Source organism: Chroicocephalus ridibundus, chromosome 2 (assembly GCF_963924245.1).
Source record: "Chroicocephalus ridibundus chromosome 2, bChrRid1.1, whole genome shotgun sequence".
NCBI classification, from domain to species: Eukaryota; Metazoa; Chordata; class Aves; order Charadriiformes; family Laridae; genus Chroicocephalus; species Chroicocephalus ridibundus.
The window spans coordinates 89,237,053-89,256,299 of NC_086285.1; the positions used below are offsets into that span (position 1 = coordinate 89,237,053).

Genomic DNA, 19,247 nt, shown 5'->3' on the forward strand with positions numbered 1-19,247 from the left:
GAAAAGCTGAAAAAAAGATGTCTAAAGAGGTCCAGAAATAGTCTGTCCTGAAGAACCAATATATATGTACAGATTTCCTCCCTTTGCTGACTCTTCTTTAGGTCACAAGAGCCTCATATGAAGAGGTGATCTTGCTCACTGATTACTATTAATATTGGAACAGGTTTTTCATTGCTGAGTTAGCAGCTGTCAGAATCTACTCCTTAGTGAGTTTTTAATTAATGATATCTGAATCATAGTACAGCTAGATGACATCTGATAAGGTATAGATCAAATGGACACATAAAAATTTCATGCAGAGACAATTTCTGCCAGTTAATAAAAGATCCCAGAGATGGATCTGTTATTGACACCATTGAGACCTTGCCGTGTAACACATAAATCAGTACTTTCTCTCATGGCCAGAAGAGAAGCACTGTTAAGAATACAGAATAAAGGCTTCCTTGCATTAGTCTCATGTGGGTGTGATACCACTAAGCAATTGATGGCAACAGGGAAGAGCTCAGCCACTCTCAGTGTGAAATGGAAACACTCTGGCAAAGAAGTCCACACACCTCTCATAGCAAAGAAGTGCTTTCTCACAACAGCTACCTAGCCAACTGACATTACACGGTAAGGAGCCTTCCAGAACAAATACCTGTCTTCTTTTTACATTCCCTGTGATGAACAGCCGTGCACACATCCAGAAATAAAACGCGGGGAGGCAAAACTCGAAAGCTATTGTCAAACCCTACAAGCATCTTAATTTCACAGACTCTACCAACTATTAGTTTCCCCCTTAGGTTCCCACCTTACTGCAACTGATCTGCTTCAGATGCTTTACAAGGCACAGGATACTTTACCTTCTCACTATACTGTCCTGCCTGTCAGGCAGGTCGGGGTCATGATGGGGGCTGATCTCTTGTTTTCTACAAGTCCAAGGCTCGCAGGAGGACTCTGCTATGCGGTAGCACTACTGGACAGATGGATAGGGGACAGTCTTGCCATTTTAAAGTTAGACCCCAACGTTAAGAAGCCATTAGTGTCCTCAGCTCTCAATAACTTGTGGCATGTGAGACAAAATATGTAACAGGATGAGTGGTGCTGCTTCACTTTTTGTTAAGAATTAATAGTAGGGTGCTCCAATGTTTCTTAAGTTTAATGATGGGACCACAAGTGATGATCTGACTTGCAGATGGTAATGGTTCCTTCCTCTCTGATTTGGCTTTGATAGTTCCTTTGATGTAGAAGAACTGTGAGCTTGATTTGCATAACATTACTCCCACTCCTATCAGTCTGTTGATGAGCTATCTTTATTAAATTTTTCACCATTTCGGGATTATTTACATACTTCCTGATTTTATAATGAGATCCTGTTTTACTACACAGGGAGCTTACTGATGAACATCTGGTACCTTATGAGTTTTGATACTGTTAGCTTGGTATTTAAAATCTTGCTCCTGTTACAAATTATTCCACTCCATCAGAAATTACTACCATTCTTAATTGACGTGCAATGTCTTGTCAGGGAAGCGGCAACTGGAGGTGATAAAATGAGTAGCAGGATAAATATTATGAACAAGTTCAGTTGGTGGTTTTGCCTTTTATTAATATGAACATATGGCATACTTTCAAAATAAAAATGTGAAAACAAATATGTTTGTGTTTTTACAAATTCTCTTCTAAGTTATAATGTTCACTTTTATCCTAACTCCAACTTCCTTCCTCTCTTTCTTGCCTAGCAAAGGAGTGAAGACATGTTTTCACAGATCCCTTGAATATAAAGAAGAACCAATTTTTGGCCAGGAAATAGATTAAGATTTTTGAAACTCTGTTAAACATGAAATGCACATTTACTACTCTTATTTTCATGAATTGATAGTTGTAATAGTTAATGTTTTTATTGAGAATATCACATGGCATCACTCACTTTCCAGTTTCTGACACTTTTTTCTCTTATCCTCTAGTATTTTGTTCATCTTTGGTTTTAGGCAGCACAGTCAGAAAGAGAAAAAAAATCCAGATTTGCAAACATAAAAAGGATCTCCTTCAAAATTGGGGGTTTTTTTAAGAATCAGTTGAGGAGATGGAGCCTAATTAATTGCCCAAAAGAAATAAACAATCCTAGGAGCTGTTCTAATCTGGCTTGCAGAGATCCCCCAAGCATATCCCTGAGACTGAAGAGAGGGAAGGTGTTAGTGCACCCAGGACCAAGATCTAATACTGGAAACGTTTTGAGGCTTCCACTGCAATTCCACTAACAGTGGGAGCATTACTTGTGCAATACGTAGCATGTTAAAAATACCCACCAGAAAGAGTTTATTTGGTTACAGATATACACAGGCATTAAAAACAAAGATCTGGGACAACAGCATCAAGCACCTGCAAGCTTTACCTTTTTTGGAGGGGGTGGCAAAGAGTATGTTAGAGACCATTCACTAGCTTGCAAAGAACTATTTTTCTGCCAGGCAACTTTTGCAACTTCTTATTTCACAGCTTGCCAACTTGCACATCCTTTAAATCAGGGTATCTTGATGCCTGTGAAAGTCCGAAAGTGCCCATTACTAATGAGGTTCTTGCTCAAAATAATGTACTGGAATCACTGTGAAATTTTAAAAAAATCTACTTTTTTTTTTTCTTTCTTTTTAAAGAGCAGTCCCTTAAAGTACAGTTTACTGAATAATGCAAGGTATTCTAGGAATTAGGTATGCAGGGTTACATCAGACATTAAAGAATTACACCACTAGCTTGTTCTTAACATGCCTGCTTTGTAATCTGTAGAATATGTCCGTGTACAGGAGAAAAGCAATTTATCTGAATCTCTTAACGGTACAATCATTTAGCCTATGTGATTTATTTTGATTGGAAATATCTCCTCATTTGCCTCTCCCAATGTAACCATTAGTTTACAATTTGAGTGATAATATGTGGTTAAACATTAAGTTTTCAGTTTTTTACACATCTACGACGTCTATACAGAGAGCAGGTTCTGTAATTACAAATAAGGCACTATATATAATAATGTAATATATTTTAAAAGGCAATGCCTTTTAGATAGTGCTTGTCCTTCTTTTAAAAGAACTCTGGGAATTTTGAAGGGTGCATGGAGAGGATCACTTTTTATTTGATGAATTGAGTGTATAATAAAATGGCTCCAAAGACCAAATAAAAAATATCTGAGATGGCAGAAGGCAGGATATTAATGTATTGATATCATCTGGATAATAATACAGTATGTTCCTGAACTTAGAGGTTTTCAGAAACTTTGAGAAGTAAAATGACTGGTTTTCAGGTATCAGAAAGTTCTGAAGTACATTTTATAGTTCAAAAGGTGGACTTAAAAATAGATGATATATGCACACACACACTTGTGACTGCATTGCCCTGATGAAGAGTGGATTCATAAAGATCGACTCTCTCTCTGAGAAAATTTTCTCTATAAGGAATAAGTCAGCCTTAGGACTCCTGTGGTAGCTCCATACCTCATGATGCAGGAGGTGGTGTTGCAAAAACGCAAAAACTAACTGCATTGTATAAACATCTCAGCTGTCCTCAGATGCCAGAACAGCCCTGGAGGCATTGGTTTGCTTGTGTTGGTGGCTACACCAATGCAACAAATAGGAAGGCATCAAGTTCCTCTACCTCACCTTTGCCCTCTTCTTACACCCTCAGGGCAAGCACAAGTCCAAATTTGTTGGTGCCAGAGGTTTGCATTGTGGCTGAGTTCTTTAATACTTTGCACGTTCCAAAAACGTCCCTCTTTTCACTGTTCTCAAGGGTTAATTCAATAAACAAAACACAATAAAAGCTACTGAAAAGTAGGTCCTGCTCCCACAGGAAGGAAGCTGGCTTACTGCTCCTTGGTTTCCTGTGCTGCCAGTTTAATAAATTGCCATTTTCAACAAGGTGGCTGCAGCTGGCTTAAAATTTAACTTACTTTCTTTTCTTTTCTTTTCTTTTCTTTTCTTTTCTTTTCTTTTCTTTTCTTTTCTTTTCTTTTCTTTTCTTTTCTTTTCTTTTCTTTTCTTTTCTTTTCTTTTCTTTTCTTTTCTTTTCTTTTCTTTTCTTTTCTTTTCTTTTCTTTTCTTTTCTTTTCTTTTCTATAATTAAGAATTAATACATCAGTCCTAAAAACATGAACCCTTGTTGTGGGAAGAAGAGAGAGCAGAAGAGTTTCATTGCTGGTGCACTCATGGTGCTCCTTTGAAAGTATCGTCCATCTTGGGTGATCACTGTGGGGTGGAGTCAAACACCCATCCTGAGCAGCCTGCTTACAACTGTCCGTAAGGACAGGAATCAGGCTTTTTTAATTTACAAGGAAACCTGATGGATATTTATAAAACTGCTAACAATACCTTATACAACTTTTTTCATGCTTCCCAGCTCCCTTGCTCTACCTACCATTTAAGCTTGTGTATAGGAAGAACTTTTTTCACTTTCCTCATGTATCTTAACTCACCTGCATATGGCTATGCTTCCCCTCCTTGTTTTTCTCTACACAATTCATACTTTGTACTGTTCAGTTGGTTTTCTGAACAGCTAGGTGCTCTAAAAAATTTATATGTTGTATTAAAATGTGTTTTCCCATAACCTAATTGCACTGGTCACTCCATGGATTGTCTAAATCACTGATCACTGTCTAAATTTTATTAAAAATTAGTTCAAGACAATAGTTGAGGTACCACTTGATATTTTTTAGATGGCAGACTTTATGTAGATTTTTCTGGGTGCGGGTGTATGAATGAAATGCATGACAATGAAGAAAATGACACTGATTGTACTTGAACCTTTCATAGCACTGAATAAATACAGCTTGTACGATGTTTTTCTTCGGCTCTGTATTAACACACACAGGCCTGACCTGAGGATGCAAATTCTGTAAGGGGGTAATTTTTGAAAGCAATATTTTAACTGCTAGTCATGCAAATACCTAATTGTTCACAGGACATTTTAAATTATGTTTTAAAAGACACAAGCTAAATTCATGTTCTTTGTGCTGAAAGGACTTGATCCTTCAATTCAGCAGATTTTTATACAATATAGAAGAGCAGTGTCTGCACAGTATTTGAAAGTTAGGCCTTTGTTTTACCGAATATTATGTGCCTCTGGGACAGGAAGAAAGCCTGCGCAACAGGTTTCTGCACCCTTGCCAACGTGTTCAGACAAATTAACTTGTCGTGACGAGTTTTGCTTGGTCTTCCTGAGGGAAGGCAGAGGGGTGTGGAGTGCCATAATGCTGCCTCACTTTTTCTCAGTGGATGTCTTTGATTCGTAGCTATTTGAATGGATTTTTCCTTACACACGTGACACTCCCCCTCCAATCTCTGCGCTTGCACAGACCTCATGTAACGTAAGCCTACTTCCTTCTCCTTGGAGCAGGTACAGCCAAAACAGACAGCTGTTTAGATCTCCCTGGCAAAGAGTCCCCTTGGTCTCACCCACACTGGATGCACATACATGGTCTCCTGGCTGTCAGACCCATCTGTTAGGATGGCGTGGTGCCCATCCTCAGCCTTGTCAGAGAGATTCGCTGCAACACAGATACAAAGCAACCATGGGGTTTAGGGCAGGCATTCTATACAACGTGGCAAATAGTGTCTATTATATGGCAAATAATACCTTTGGGCTATTAGCAGCACCATATGTTTATTTAGAGTACATGTGTTATGTAGATAGATGTCATGGGATATGTGGATACAAAAGACACGCGTCAAAATGTTTGCACGTGGAAGCATGAAATTAGACTCCCAAGTGTGTATGTCTGTGTGTGTGTGTGTGTATATATATATATATGCACAAATATGTGTATGCATCCTGGTTTTCAAAGAGCAGAATACACTGCAGTCCCCTGTATAGAAACTGCCATGCACGCTAACCTTCTGAAAATCAAACCACTTTAAGATACACACTTGAGAGACATCCAGCATGACGTTCTTTAGCAAGAAGTTCTCTTTTAGCCTCCTGGTTTTATAAATCTTGGTTATTTCTGATATCGCTCTGTATAAGACAATGCCATCTGGGAGTGAAACTTGGAAGAAACAGGCTCAGTCTCCTGTCAGGCAATGCACCGACGTGTATGGAGAGTACCGCATTTACTTGCTGCCGAATCGCCTCTAGAGCATCGCTTCACGAGTGCGCCGGCGTATTCATATTATCTTTTTCAAAGAATGGCTTGTGGGGCTCCAGCAAATTTTCTGTCCAGAGTTTTATGTACAGCTACTCTCTGTGCACTCTCGGTGTGAGGTCTCCTGACTTCTCGCTCTGTGTGAGGGTGGGTTGACACTCGCTGGAAGCGTGGGCTTGGTGGTGGCAGCGTGCTGGCAGCAGAGCAGCAGGAGGTCCTGCTTACATCCACAGGGCCAAACAAAGGTCTCTTTGTGGGAGCGCAGCAGCTTCAGAATACACAGTTTGTCATCAGCAATCATCTGGGTGTCGTAACTGAAGGTCTGCCACAGCACCTACAACCCCCAGACACAGTGTGCCTCTGTCATGCAGTTATTTTTGTTTGACTCATTATTACACTCAATTCCCTTTGTAACAATCTACGAGGCTCTGTACACCACCGCATATAATGGGCATACAAAGTTCCCCAAGCACTGTTATATGTTGTAAGGATGTAAAAGAGCAACAAAGTAAATGAAAACCCATCCCGTGCATCTTTCTGTGTATTTGTGGTTAGACTTCATAGAATTGTGTGAATTCCCTATTGTTTTAAAGAGTCCCTTTTAAAACACAGACATCCATTTATAGCCTCAGAGTTCATTAGAGACTACTTCTCAATAGAGGAGAACTATGGTCGGTCACTGGTACTATTTTCAAGGTTTTCTCTTTTACAGCATTCATTTAAAAGAAGAGATTTATTCATTTATTCAGTTAAATTCACCAGGGATAGCTGCACAGGAGAAGGGACTGAAAGCTCCAATTCACTTTAATTTGTCTATTTGCTTACACGCTGTATTGGAATGCAGTAGCAAACAGCAAGAAGTTTTTTTCTTCATGAACATACTCTTTGAACTAAGTACATTTGAAAATACACATTTAGTTCTGTAACCATGAATATAGGTTCTGGTTCCAGTAAAAGTCACGCAATGAACTCTATCATAGAAGCACTGCAGAATTAAGTTCTTTGTGGGCCTCAGTGTGGCAGAAAGTGGAAATATAAAATCCTGTGATTCACACCATGGAGGCATTGACTATGTCCTCTTCGACATAACCACTTGGGCTCTGCTCAGAGCTTGCTGTCGGACTGAACAGTTGCAATGGGCCCAACGTTAAGCAAATACTAAATCTCAGTGAATTCAGTCAGGGCTGGTGCTTGAAAGTGCTGATTCATGCCATGAGAGGGCTAGCAATTCAAAGAAACAAACACAGAAAAATAAGAAAACAGGGAAGAACAAACATTCAGCAGAAAAATTCAGTAGTTACCACACTGAATAACACTGCCTCTGCCTTTGAATGGCAGAAACACTTCCTATGGCGTTGCTGTGGCAGGGCAAAAGTTTGTCCACAAATTCAACATGTAGCCAAAACCCAGGTAAACTGCAGATTCCAGTTCGTACCTCTGGGATACCACCTATACCCTCCACTCAAAGATCCCCAAGTGGTCTAGAGAACACATGGGGTTTTGCCTCCATTTGCAAGGCTCAAGGTGCCGCAGCTGTCGTATGGAACTTCGCAGCTCCAGCTTGGCCCTACGCCATGGCTTTGCTGCATGGTGGTCTACTTGCCATCAGAATTACATAGTTCTCCCTGCCTTTTTCCCTAAATATACAATCTGCAAAGCAATGACCTCTTAACAAAGGAAATTAAGTGTGTGGCTTTCTTAGAGAGCATGTGTTAGATAGATCTCAAGTACTGTCTCTGTATCTATCCATCTATGTATGCATTTATCTGCCTACCTTTCTATCTATCTGTCCACCCATTTATCTGTCTCAAAGTTATAGTTTTGTTTTGTTCCATTTTTAGCAAGCAGAGTAACTGGGTGATATTTGATATATGACATAGAAGTATGTGGTCATAATATTTGATACATAATTCTCAGAATGATAGATATGATATCATATTAAAACCAGTAATTATGAACTGAAGTTTAATTACAAAATGAGATGCCCGTTTAAATAAATGAGTGCTGACTGCTGTACTTAAATTTTTATTTTATTCCATGTTCTCCTTCAGCCTAGGAAGCCTTTCTGGAATAAAAGTTTGTAGTGTTCCTCGGCCAGTTTTCCCTTTTTTCTTCAAATTATATTACATGATACATATTGTGATATGTGTCCATCTAATTTAACAGCTTAAAGAAATAAACAAGCCTTCTTAGTTGTGCTTAACCCTGTTAATAATATTCCACAGTCCGCGGGATTACAGTCCCACAGGAATTTTTTGCTGGATTTTAAAATAAAGGCGTTCTTGTACATAAAAGAAATATTTGTTGTTGTATAAGGACACAATCATTCCCTAAATATGCAAATTAAATAACAACTTTACCCTTGCTTAATGTACAGAGAAGGTGGGACAAAAAGTGCCTTTGTACCTGTGTCCCCCCACTGGTGTGCCAGCATCTCAGCACAATGTTACTACTATTAAAAAAAATCTGCTGCATTTCTCTGCAGCCCAGAAGCCAGCAGAGCCAGAGAAGTGAGCTATGTCATCCTGAAAACCACTCCTGTTTTCCTCTATCAGAAACATCTCCTACAGTTTTGAGCTCTTGAATAAATTACAAGGCTTTAATTACTTAAGTCAAACTTCTTTTTTTGAGTGAAACCTTTTTTTTCCCCCCAAATGTTTCCATACCAACTGAGTGGATGTTCATCACAACCAGATGTTTTTTGCTCCCTTACTGCTGGGCTGAATGTGACATTTTGTTTAAACCTATGTCGTGAAAGCATTTGTTCCAGGAGGTTTTTTTCCCCTTGGTAACGGTGCCAGTTCCCACCCCATCCCCACTGTCTTCTCTTCCCCGTTCGGTCCCCTGAGCTGTGCCAGCCATCCGTGGAGCCACACGCTGCACCGCATGGATGAGTGAATGAATGGATGAATGAATGAACTTCTTGATGCTTCATGTTGCCGTGTCCACACTGGTGTCGTCCTCAGGAATCAGCAAAGAGAACACTAGAGGCATAGACTATGGACACCAGTTACAGAAGACATCTGCCACCTCAATATAGTTATCTTTTTCACCCATTACTTACACCTTTCCCAGCATTTTTGATCAATCATAACAAAGCATTTCTCATCGGATAAATATTTGTGCATCATATCACTTCATGATGAGAAGTTCAGGACTTTATTTATTTGCTGCCTTATCTCCCAAATATTGGGGTAATTTTATGCTTATGGAAAACTAGGTTCTAAGCATAAAATGAGTATAAACTTCTAATTCAATATTCTTCCTGAAGCCTGTACGAGGCAAAACAAAAATATAACCGGTAACTTATACATTCATCACTTAAGCACTCCTAGCATTTAAATGCTGTTACCTGCACTGAAATCAGCTTTTATTTTGGCCTTGGTGTCAATTCAGGCGTCACTGTCTCTAAGAAAGCCCAGAAGCATAACCTGAAAATACAGTATTTTCTGAGTGCACACTTCCAAATCTAGGAAGCGTCATGAAGGGACAAGAATTAGCCAGCTCGATTACTTGTAGAGCGACATACCCGCTATGTGCTTTGCCACAGGCAAGATTGAGTTAATGACATTCACAGAATCATAGAATCATTTAGGTTGGAAAAGACCCTTGGGATCATCGAGTCCAACCATCAACCCCACTCTACAAAGTTCTCCCCTACACCATATCCCCCAACACCACATCTAAACGACTCTTAAACACATCCAGGGACGGTGACTCCACCACCTCCCTGGGCAGCCTATTCCAGTCTCTGACCACTCTTTCTGTGAAGAATTTTTTCCTAATGTCCAGCCTAAACCTACCCTGTTGCAGCTTGAAGCCATTCCCTCTTGTTTTATCGCTAATTCCCTGAGAGAAGAGACCAGCACCAACCTCTCTACAATGGCCTTTCAAGTAGTTCATGGCAAGGTATACCTCTCCTGATATATGAGGGCAGAACACATATGTCCAAATTACAATTAATACAGGTGCAAAAGAGATATTTCTTGCCAGCAGAGTTTGACCAAGCAAATGGCAAGCATTCCTGCAGAATTACCTTAGTCGCCTTCCCTGCAACTTGTTGAATTTTAACAGAATAAACAAATAAGAAGAACCGCTATACAGTGTAACAGGCGTGAAGCCTGCTGGAAGACAGCAGAAAAAAGAAAAGGTAGCACAGAAAATCATAATTTTCTTGGTTTTATCCTAGCTTGGTAATTGGGTAAGAAATAAGCCCAACAAAATACCTGTTCCTTTGGACACCGAGACAACCCTTGTGGTGGTAAAAAGGGCGATCTAAATTATGCCATTGACATAAATGAGTCAGAGAAGTCATGATTAAGTGTAAAGCCTGTAATTTACGACTACTAGAAATCTGCAGCGCTGTTAAAAAAAGTAATAGCAGGTACTGTCAGGCAGAGTCAGAAAGAGCGAAGCGAGACGATTACAGCCAGGAAGGGAGGTGAAGTTGTCCAGGAGTTCTGCTAAAAAGCAGCATGCCAAGGAAAAATGCTAAACTGAGGTGACTACCTCTTTTTATCATCTTTAGAGAATCACCTTGATGAAAAGAGCTAAAATATGTAATTTTCTTTAACACAGCAAGGAATATTTCAACTTCAAAAAAAAAAAAAAAGCAGTGTTGCGAAGCCGATATATGAAATATTTTATGTGGGTGGCATTCTTATTTTTTGTCACTATTATTTTAAAAGTGAGTAGCTGTAACTACCTTTGTGTCATGGCAGATGAGGATGTGACCCAGCTCTGAAGATGGCAAAATTCCTTTTCTTCAGAAACGTGGAGTTTCCTGGGATATCCCACTCGAGCTCAGGAAGGTCGTGTTCCGACCACGGCCTCTGGATGTCTGCAGCAGCCTGAACTCCTCCCCGGTCCTCTCGCTTCAGTCTTGTCTACTCGTTTTGAATAAAGCTAAAAATAACATATTTTGGGGAAGAAGGGATCATCTCTAGAGACACTTATGGACAATTCCTTTGATAATTTTATTGGTGTGGTTTTTGCCCTTCAGTAAAATCACTGAGCTAAGGTACCCTATATATATATATATATATATATATATATATATATATGTAACATACAATCCTTTTATAAAATGAGTAGTGATGGATTTCAGCATCTTCCAGAATTGCTACCATGAAATGTGAACTTTTCAAGGAAAGGTAAAAGGGAAAAAAGATTTGAGTATGTGCCATCCTGCCAGTTAGTGCAAAGAAATGTGGTCTGGGTGAGCTAACAACAGCATTTAAGCGGTCAGTGATTACTTTCCTGTGTCGTTTCTCTCGGGTGTTTCTGTTCTGCCTCTTATCAAGATAGTAAGATGCCAGTTACTGTATTTCTCTCTTTTTCACAAGAATCAGCCTCTCAACATGAATCATTGACCTATAGATGAATCATGTTAAGTGTGTGGCTTTAAAAAGTCCACTGGAAAAAAAGTAGCATTTAGCATCTAGGCCATTTTTCTTTCTAAATTTTATTTTGCCTGTTAACATCATTTACAGTGCGTCACAACGTAATACCCGTTGGTAGCTTGACTTGTATTCTATGTCAGTGTGAACCCAAGTTTCTACTCCAATATTCTCGTTAGGCAAATGTTTCCAAAACAGTCATAAATGCTGATATGAACGGGCAGGCATTTTTCCTCACTGTTTCACAGCACTGTTTTTTAAGTCTGAACTAGAAATACGTGTATGATCACCTGCTCTGTTCTCTCTGTATTTCACCAGTGAGCAGTCATGAGAAATTACAGATTTTCTGACAGAAAATGTAACTATTAGGATTTCAGAAAATTATCTTTTTCTTTACTTAATACCCTTAGGCTCTTTCTAAAGGAATCAGTCTACTGTCAGGACAGGTATCTGGAATCGCAGCAACCACTGAATCCATTTTTGCGGCACCTTTTGTACTTTAAAACACGTATTGGAAATAATCTGAGCTTTTCTCTCATTGTGAAGGAATTTCTCACTGTTTGTAATTTCCTGCCCCGAAAGATTTCATGCAGATAATAGTTTTCAAAGAATGCAATTGCTTGCGCAATTTGAGACGATAGCTTACTAGTTTATGTTTCCTGTCCCAGCCAAAGAACAATAAGGAAAGCTTAACAGGAGCCGAGCAAATTTTGGACTGCTTTATCCTTCTGTTGCTGCAAAACAGAAATAGCCTAATGTGATAGAATATAATTTATACGAACTTGGTCAAAATAACTTTATTATTTACTGACCTGCTTTCTTAGTCTTACACATCACAGATTCTCAGAACACACCAGGTCGCTGGGTGGGGCCTTATTTAGTGATGGGATTTCTAGAACCGTGCTTCTGGTCAGACTGACACAGAACCACAAGGACAGATGTCAGGCTTCCAAATCATTCTGTTTTACAGTATATTTCTCTCAGTCACAAACACCGGAATCAGATTTTTAGTTGTATGGTCAATATATGTATTGTCAGCTTTATAAATGTACTATGTATTGTTATTTTCATATAAAAATATTAATAAAACCTAAGTGTTTTTGTATTCAAAGCCCATGGTCCCCTCACTGCTGCTCAGTGAATAATTTCATCTGTGCATTGAGAGAGCAGGTCTAGTCCTGGAAAATCAAAGAGAATCATGAAAAGTAATTGCCCGTGGATTTCAGTTCTGCGTTAGTGTTTTGTGCGAGTCGCTCATCAGTTCTGCAGCCTTCAATGCTTCATTAATATTCAAGAACATTTACACAACAAATTATGGCCTCTAAACACTTTATATAAAACATTAATATAATCAAACATCTATACTTTATCCCCAGGTTCTATTCAGTCAACACGAAACATACTGTTATATTTAGTGGAGTGTTTTATTGTGATGATAGTAATTTCCTAAAGGTACACTGGCGTTATTAATATGCATTTGTATTCCAGACAAATGAAGAAGATCTTAGTTGGTTAATAATAAGGAATGAATATTATACTTATCAAGACTCAATTTTTATTTTCAAAGCAGTCTTAGTCTAGGGAATAACAAATTATTCAGGTAGAAAAACATAAGTGATGTTAATAGCAACAACTATAAGGCAAATTGAAGGAACAAATTAAAAAATAAAATAGAGGAAAGAATTGCCAATTATTATTCATGGAAGCTTTGTTTTGTTATGGTTATGTACTTTGTATCCCAGATCCTGAGCATGCGAGACTGGTGAGATATTCACATCAGCAGTAGGGTTTCATACTTACCCAGCTTTCCGAAAAAAAAAAAAAAATGCTAGAGATACAAACTGTAAACAGGTTTATACAAGATATTACCTTTTGAGGCAGTGTTTTTATAGGTAGATACAGAAAAAGGTCCTGTGAGTGTGGGATTTACATATTAGCAAATGCTTGATTTCCAATGTGTTTACAGTTTGGTGGTGTGGAGCATCTAAGGTGTTTTCTTCTCCATGGGGATGATGAAAGATGTGAGGAACAAAAATCTTTCCTTCTCCATTTTTTTTCTCATTTCAAACCGTTTATTTCCTCTCTATAAGGCTTCCTCCTCTTTCCCACAAAACATTTTCTATAAAATTTCCTTTTCCCAGAGCATCTGCCGCCATTAGCCCATCAGCTTTCCTTTCTGCTGGACCTTGCAGCCTCCTCTCGCCAAGTCCTTCCACTGCCGTCTCCACACGCTTGCTGAAGGGGGAAGCTGTGAGGGAAAGTATTTTTCACTCCCTGTGCAGTCCTGGAGGAGCCAGAAAGACACGTGGAACTGCACAGCCACCCAGCAGGAGTTTCTGTTTGAGCCCTGAAATCGTGTGCACAAGGGGAGAAGACAGCAGGAAGCTTGAGTCATTTGTCGAGGGACAAAGCCACCACAGCAGGGGAAACAGCTGCCTTTGGCTGACTTTCCAGAGGATACGGGAGAAACAGGGGAGGAGCCAACCAGGAGCTTGTCCGAGTCCTAAATAGATTTATTGAAGGGTATGAAAGTTCAGGATTATGAGACCCTCCCAGTGGACCTGCCCTAATTGTAGCCTGGGTTTATACTGATTACCATCACACTGGTGGGTGCCATGATCTGGAACAGAGGCAGGCGTGACGTGCACGTCCGCAAGCTGGGAACTAACAGCTGTTTGCATTCATATGAGGATTTATTCCCTAGGGAATCATCTCATCCTTATTTGGAAATTTATTTTATTTACTTTATTTTCCAAATCCCTATTTGGAAAGAGGTTATGCTCATTACTGGTGAAAAACTAACTGGTGAGCAGCATAGACAGAGTTTGCAAACAGTGCCTTTCAGGAACTATAATAACATACTATCTCATGGCAGCCTCGCAGATTGGCCTAATAAGTTACAATAAAATATAAAAGCAATTCCTCCCATAATTGAGCATGACCATGGCTGCCTCAGATGAAGATTTCATTATAGCTATATTGTGTTGGAGAGTTTATTGACAGCATAGATGTGGGTAATTACTAAGTTCCTCTCCTATGGAGAACCATCGGTCTTTATTGCTTTGTGATAACAACACAATATAAGTCTTCCTTTTTTTCATTATCACAATAGATAGAAAGTACAGCTTGATTTTGTGTTTGGTTACTAAACTGACATTTGCTGTAAGTGTCATAATCTGCCCTCTTGGATTTTTAATATGCTTTCTTATTGTCTCAATACGGGCACTACTGAATGAGTGCACGATGTCACAGTTTTGTGGTGTCTTATAATCAGTGAATCTAAGAGTGCTTAGAGGAACTTATACATTAAAACTCATTGTTTTCTAAACTCACGACTTTCCATGGCGTTTATCTTTGGGATCATCCACATTTCCCATAGAAAGCCAGGGGATTAGAGTATTACCCTTTGTGTTGACTTCTGTTAAAGTCAGGGAGTTCAGTGGCCCCTGCACCGAGTAAAGCTTTCCGAGGTCTCCCCTCTGCTCGCTGCCCGGCCTATGGCACCGGCAAGGCACAGTCAGTGCAGCTCCGCGGCAGGAGGTCTCCAATGGCTGCTCCAACCTCCTGCGAGACTAGGGAGGATGCAGCTTTTGGATCGGGAGACGCAGACGAGCATATCTCAGCACAGAGGGGTTTTGTACTGTCACAGAAAGGAGAAGGGAATCCTAATGCAGACCGGTTTGTGTTGCACACACAACGTATCGCAGACGTTGGTGCAGATTAGGCTCTATTAATTTTACAAGGTGTTAATACGAAATGTGTTAATCCGAACTATAATTGCCAGTCTGCTAAAATAAGAATTGAATATAAATTCCATAGACAGGCAAAGTGAAGATGGGAACTGTAGGAAAAGTTTATGAACAGCCCAAGCTACATACTAATTTTCAAATTAGCGTTGCATAACTGTACTAAAGTGTGCCTGTTCCCTCGATCTTAAACAACCTCTCGGGGACGGGAATCTTCAGCGACACCTTCTCAACGACCTGTGCCCTGCTGTTCAAGACTGAAAGCTGGTTCACCTCGAGTCTTTTGTAGGTCTCTCAAACTTTGTGGTGACCAAGACAGTCATGTTGGCCCCTTTCCCAAAAGGCATCTGAGAGCTGCCCGGGGGAGGCGAGCTGCATAGCTTCCACTGCCGTCAGAGGCAGGGCAGCATTCCTCTGCTCCCAGCCCTCACCCATCTGTCCCCCATCAGCTGGGGGATACTAAAATAAATCGGGAGTGGGCTGATGCAGAAGCAGTATTACAGAAGGTATGTTCTCCACAGGAAATGTGTAAACAAATATTTGGAAGGCCTAAAAATACGAACAAAGAGGCCTCTGTGGCACAACAATGAACCTTAAAAAGTCTACAGCATATGTTCTTTGCCCAGTTGTTAAGTAGCAAAGTTAAATAGTTTTAAACAACCAAAGCTATAGACTCTTCAGCCTGAAGGTAGCATCCTAAATGTTAAGTCTTTAGTTTAACATCTTGCTCAGTTTTGGTATAGCCTCATCTGCTTAAAACTGTGGTATTAGATACATTAAAAATAAATATTATTCCAATGCAACCAGTGAGAACTTGCTTGGTCTCCTGCATAATGTGCTCTTTTGCCTGGCCTTTGTTAATGAAAAAAAATCAGGTTTATGTCTGTAATATTGTTCAAAAACGTTTTGGAAGCGCTGCTGGAGTTGGCTGTGTCTGCCCTGAGTTGTGTCTAGTGCTAAACACTTGAGAATTCCCTACCTCAGCACCAGCAGTCCCTCTCCCTCACTGTACTTGGTCTCCAAAAACTCTGTAAGAAGCACAATGTAGGGGCAGCGCTACAACATTTTTACTTGTCCGGTCTTTAATACCACTATTTCTGCCAATTAAAGCCCACAAGTAACTCATATCCTGTTGCTCCTGCTCTTGCCCGAGACCTTCTGATGTTTATGACTTTTTTCCCTTGAGCTGAACCTCTGCCCAGTTATGTGTCATGAGCAGACTCCACTCCCTTACAGCCGTATTCCCTCGCCCTGGCCAGAGACATGCATGCAAGGAATGAAGTCACTCCCAGTCATTACTGGTCTCTGTGGCACACGGCTCTTCGTATTTCTTTAGCCCAAACTCATATTTGACACTGTTGCTCTCTGCCTTTGCTATCCAAGCTAGCCCTTTATCTGTGCAATTAACTGACCCATACGAGATAATTATTTAATTATCTACTTTGGAAAATGGTTGTAAGGCAAAAGTGCTCAAAAAGGCCAGGTAAATTAGGAACAAAGTTACTCAGATTTGTTTTTCAAAAGCAGTTTGATTTGTCAAAGATGAATTCCCTCCTGTGGCTTTAGTGAATTATCTCCAGTTCAATTCTAACTTTCTGGGGGTGTCTTCGGTTTCACTCTAGCCAGTAGTTTGTCCTCTTCATTCTGGTATGACTTTTCTCATCAATGAAGGACTGAGATTTTAGCGATAGGATTGGTTTGCATGGTAACAGCCATGTAGACATTTAAATATTTTTTCCTCTGTTAAAATTTGATACCTCTAAGTTTTTTAAAGTTTTTCTTTAGTGGTTGGAAAGAAATCACACGCAGACTCTCATATTCTATAACTTTAGCCATTCCATCTACCAGATAGTTTTCCTTATTAAATTAGATCTCCACCCCTCATGAACAATACTGTTTGATTTCAGGGCTTCCTCTCATCTTTCTCAGCACGGATGCTTTTGGATCAGTCCTCCAGGTACTTCTCTGCTACCCCTGTTGCTCTACCACATCTCCTTCCTCCAGCTGTTGGTTCCTCCTTTGCAGAGAACCGGTGAGGAGAGATATTAGAGCTTATTCCCACAGCACTGCTGCTTCTCTGAGTTGTTATCAATGCTCCGCACTCCTACCATGTCAAATTTACTCAGCATAACCATCACCCCCACCAAAGGGCACAGGAAAATCTGTCACTTGGTCTTCTGCCTTTAGAAAACTGGAATACACTTTTCATTTGTTGCTTTTTAAAAAGAGATCAGATTTACAACTCCAACAACAGGTTAGTTTCCCTTTCTCTTCTTTAAAGTATGTTTCATGAGTTATTTATCTCTCTGTAAGCCCAGACTTTCTTCATTGAAAATTTCCTGTCTGTTTCTGAGGTTGACCATAACACCTTCTGTTTCCACTTGCCACTTCTTGCTCTTTTGATCCGTATGGTAATTATAGTTTCTCTTTATGATTACCGCTTAGGCCTCCTGCCTTTATATGTGTCAGTTTTCCTCAATATTTATGTTCTTCTTCTGAGAAATAAATGTATGCTAATTTTTGTTACCTGACAGTCATGCCCAAGGGAATATATATTTAAAAAGTATATTTATGTATTGTTTAATAATACTAATCCATCTGTAAATTACTGGTTTATCTCCAGGTAGAACATAGAATAGTTCTGGGTGTATACATCACCCAGGCAAAAAATGAAAAAAAAAAAAAAATATTCAGTTTGTTCTTCCTGGCCACTCACGTGGAATGCTAAAAGACACAAAATGTTCTTTTGTTTCTTCACCTTGGTTATGATCACTATGCTGGTGGGTGATCAGTCTCTGCAGCCTGCCGCTTCCCCTCCCTGATTGATGGGGGAACAAGTGGGACTGGGGAACTCCTGGAGGTGATACACAACTGTACAGGTCTGCGCTGGGGCACATCTTCCTTAATTTTGCTTAACAGATTGCCTTTTGGGAACTATAATAACATACTATCTCATGGCAGCCTCACAGATTGGCCTAGTAAGTTACAATAAAATATAAAAGCAATTCCTCCCATAATTGAGCATGACCATGGCTGCCTCAGATGAAGATTTCATTATAGCTATGTTGTGTTGGAGAGTTTATTGACAGCATAGATGTGGGTAATTACTAGGTTCCTCTCCTATGGAGAACCATCGGTCTTTACTGCTTTGTGATACAACACAATATAAGCCTCCCTTACCTTGACAACTGTGGGCCAGCAACAGCTGTAGAGATACTCTGATCTGAGTGACACACATGGAGGTGGAGAAGTGGGTAGTATCACTTTCATCATTAACAAATTGCTGGACTTTTTTTCATCATCACAACAGATAGAGAGCACAGCTTACTAAATTGACATTTGCTGTAAGTGTCATAATCTGGCCTCTTGGATTTTTAATATGCTTTCTTATTGTCTCAATACGGGCACTACTGAATGAGTGCACAATGTCACAGTTTTGTGGTCTCTTATAAGCAGTGAATCTAAGAGTGCTGAAGTTCCTAAGAATTTTAAGATTACTTAAAGGAACATTGCTGAACCTTACTGTCACAAAAGAGAATCACCTTTACAGAAAAAAAAAAACCAAAACAATTTAAAAATGACTTGTCGATTACTGAATAAATAAATAATCAGAGCTTTCTAAGGAAAGGCATTTCTTCTGGCAAAAAACATTTTGGTACGTCTGCTGGACAACCTAATAACAAGAAATTCAATGTAATTAATTGTGACTGAATACTTGTATCGTACTGTAAAGAAAAGAGTACATTTTGGACTTGTAGTCACGGTGATATTTAGAAAGCAGACTCAAACGCAGAATTTCTGCCAGCTAGGATTGGATGTATTCAAGTGTTTGGGATTATCTCCCCCTCTAGTGGCTGGTTTATGAAAAAATATAAAAGAACGTTATCCAGATTTACTGTCATTTTTCTGAGGGGGTCAGATAGAAGCAACCAAATTGGGCTGTTTATTTTTACTGTGCTAGATTCAAATAAAAGGGCGTTAATGTAAACCAGAATAAGA

The 19,247-nt window shown here is 39.7% G+C and overlaps 1 long non-coding RNA gene across 1 annotated transcript in view; it reads left to right on the forward strand.

Annotated features, from left to right (window-relative positions):
• LOC134511729 (uncharacterized) overlaps positions 1 to 14,277 on the forward strand; it is a 28,219-nt gene extending 13,942 nt beyond the window's left edge. Inside the window, exon 3 of the long non-coding RNA XR_010069964.1 lies at positions 13,644 to 14,277. This is a non-coding gene — a long non-coding RNA (uncharacterized LOC134511729). The remainder of the gene's footprint in view (positions 1 to 13,643) is intronic.
• The last annotated feature ends 4,970 nt before the right edge of the window (positions 14,278 to 19,247 follow it).